The 3,229-nt window shown below is 42.5% G+C and overlaps 1 non-coding gene across 1 annotated transcript; it reads right to left on the bottom strand.

Moving 5' to 3' along the window:
• Positions 1-251: 251 nt before the first annotated feature.
• LOC141694240 (small nucleolar RNA R71) lies at positions 252-358 on the bottom strand. The gene has a single exon (XR_012563561.1). It is a non-coding gene; the product is annotated as a small nucleolar RNA R71 (small nucleolar RNA).
• Positions 359-3,229: the final 2,871 nt, after the last annotated feature.

Below are 3,229 nucleotides of genomic sequence, written 5' to 3'. Positions count from 1 at the left end.
AATTCTGTTTCTTTTTTGGAGGTGCTGCTACTGAAGACCCCAACATGCATATCAGGAATTTTGTCGAGATCTGTAGTACTTCCAAATATAATGGTGTGACTGATGAGGCTATCAAGCTGAGGCTTTTCCCATTCTCTCTGAGGGATAAAACTAAGGTCTGGTTACATTCTGAACCAGCGGGGTCCATCACTACTTGGCAAGATCTTGTACAAAAGTTTCTGGTAAAGTTCTATCCAATGGCGAAAACTGTGGCTATGAGGAGTGCTTTTACTCAGTTTGCGCAGCAACCTACAGAATCCATGTGCGAAGCTTGGGAGCGCTACAAGGAGATGTTGAGAAAGTGTCCACATCATGGTATGCCTGATTAGATGGTGATCACTAGTTTCTATAATGGATTAGGGGCCCAATCTCGGCCAATGCTCGATGCAGCAGCTGGAGACGCCTTATGGGCCAAAAGCTATACTGAGGCTTATAATCTTATTGAGACTATGGCTGCAAATGAGCATCAAAACCCAACTCAAAGGATGATGCCTAGGAAGGTAACGGGAATTCAGGAAGTTGATGCAGCTACAGCTATTGCAGCGCAGATCCAAGCGCTGTCTTTGAAGGTCGATTCTTTAGCCACCTATGGAGTCAATCAGATAGCTATGGTCTGTGAGCTTTGTGCATGTTCTCATGCTACGAATCAGTATTCTCTTGTTAAATCTGTTCAGTATGTGAACAATTATCAGCGACCGCAACAGCCTGTGCCAGCTACTTATCATCCTAACAACATAAATCATCCAAATTTCAGCTGGAGCAATAATCAGAATGCTATTCAGCCACCATATCAGCAATGCATAAGTAAACAGTTTAATCCAACCGGATTCCAGGAACCACATCATTATGCTCAAAGGCAATCATATCCTCAACAAGGAGGTGCAGCTCCACCTTCTAGTGCTGATTTCGAGGAACTCAAGCTGTTGTGCAAAAGTCAGGTTGTTTCTATCAAGACCTTGGAAAATCAAATCGGTCAAATAGCCAATGCAGTGCTCAATCGTCGACCTAGCACACTTCCCAGTGATACTGAAGTGCCAGGAAGAAAGGAAGCTAAAGAGCAAGTCAAGGCTATTATCTTAAGGTCTGGAAAAGTTGCTGATGCTGTAAAAGCAAAAGATGGAGAAGCTGAAGTTGGTGATGAAGAAGCTAAGTAAAAGGAGAAAGTGGCGGAACTAAGGAAGACTACTGTTGAACACACTCTGCCTGAGGGTAATACAGGGGAGAAACAGCTCTATCCTCCACCACCTTTCCCTAAGAGATTGCAACAACAAAAGCTGGATAAGCAGTTTGGTAAGTTTCTGGAGGTGTTCAAGAAACTTCACATCAACATACCTTTCGTTGAGGCTCTGGAGCAAATGCCTAGTTATGTGAAATTTATGAAGAGTATTCTTTCAAGGAAGGTGAAACTGGATGACCTTGAGACCGTTGCTCTAACGGAAGAGTGCAGTGTTGTGCTGCAACAAAAATTACCCCCAAAGCTTAAAGATCCAGGTAGCTTCACCATTCCTTGCACCATCGGCAAGTTGTCTTTTGACAAATGCCTGTACGATTTGGGAGCAAGCATCAATCTGATGTCGCTGTCTATCTTCAAAAAGTTGAATTTGCCTGATCCAAAGCCCATCTACATATCTCTACAATTGGTTGATCGTTCAATTACATACCCTTGAGGCATAGTGGAGGATGTGCTAGTAAAGGTGGATAAGCTCTTCTTTCCTGCAGACTTTATTATTCTGGATTTCGAGGAAGATAAGAAGATTCCCATAATCTTGGGGAGACCTTTCTTGGCTACAGGCCGTACCTTGATAGATGTGCAGAAAGGTGAACTTACTATGAGGGTGCAGGATCAGGATGTGACATTCAATATATTCAAAGCGATGAAATTCCCTACAGAAGACGAGGAGTGCTTAAAGGTAGATTTGATTGATTCTGCGGTTACTTCAGAACTTGATCATATGCTAATGTCTGATGCATTAGAGAAAGCCTTAGTGGGGGACTTTGACAGTGATGATGAGGATGGCAATAAGCAACTACAATATCTAAATGCTTCTCCTTGGAGGTGAAAGCTAGACATGCCATTTGAATCTCTTGGTACTTCTGACCTCAAAAATGCTAAAGGAAAGCACAAACCATCTATTGAGGAAGCACCTACCTTGGAGCTTAAACCATTGCCTGAACACTTGAGGTATGCTTTTTTAGGTGATGCATCTACTTTACCTGTTATTATTGCATCTGACCTTTCAGGTAGTGAGGAGGACAAGCTCTTGAGGATCTTGAGATAATTCAAATCGGCTATCGGATGGACTATAACGGACATAAAAGGGATCAGCCCTCTGTACTGCATGCATAAAATTCTGCTAGAGGAAGGTAGTAAGCCAACGGTGGAGCAACAACGAAGACTTAATCCTATCATGAAAGAAGTGGTGAAGAAAGAAATTATGAAGTGGATGGATGCAGGAATCATATATCCTATTTCTGACAGTTCTTGGGTGAGCCTAGTGCAATGTGTACCTAAGAAAGGAGGTATTACTGTGGTAGCAAATACGAAGAACGAGCTCATCCCCACTCGAACAGTCACATGATGGAGGGTATGCATGGAGTACAGAAAGTTGAACAAGGCCACGAGGAAGGATCACTTCCCTCCTCCATTTATTGATTAGATGCTTGACAGGTTGGCCGGTCATGAGTATTACTATCTTATGGATGGCTATTCGGGGTATAATCAGATATGTATTGTACCAGAGGATCAAGAAAAGACTACCTTCACTTGTCCATTTGGCACGTTTACTTTTCGCAGAGTTTCGTTTGGCTTATGTGGTGCACCTGCCACTTTTCAAAGATGTATGATGCTATATTCTCTGATATGATTGGAAATAATGTCGAAGTCTTCATGGACGACTTCTCCGTATTTGGACATTTGTATGATGAATGTTTGAACAATCTTCATGCGGTGCTCAAAAGGTGTGTGGAAACTAATTTGGTGCTCAATTGGGAAAAATGTCACTTTATGGTGCGTGAAGGCATTATTCTTGGGCATAAGGTATCTAGCAAGGGTCTTGAGGTGGGCATAAGGTATCTAGCAAGGGTCTTGGGCATTATTCTTGGGCAAGGCATTATACCACTTAGAACGTCTTATAATAACTTGCATACTCGGCCTTTTTGTCGTTTTTTACCTCCACTAGCGCAAAAGTTT

The sequence above is a fragment of the Apium graveolens genome, chromosome 10 (assembly GCF_009905375.1).
Source record: "Apium graveolens cultivar Ventura chromosome 10, ASM990537v1, whole genome shotgun sequence".
In the NCBI taxonomy this organism is placed as follows: domain Eukaryota; kingdom Viridiplantae; phylum Streptophyta; class Magnoliopsida; order Apiales; family Apiaceae; genus Apium; species Apium graveolens.
Note: the sequence above shows the minus strand (reverse complement) of the source record. Positions and strands in the feature narration are given on the sequence as shown.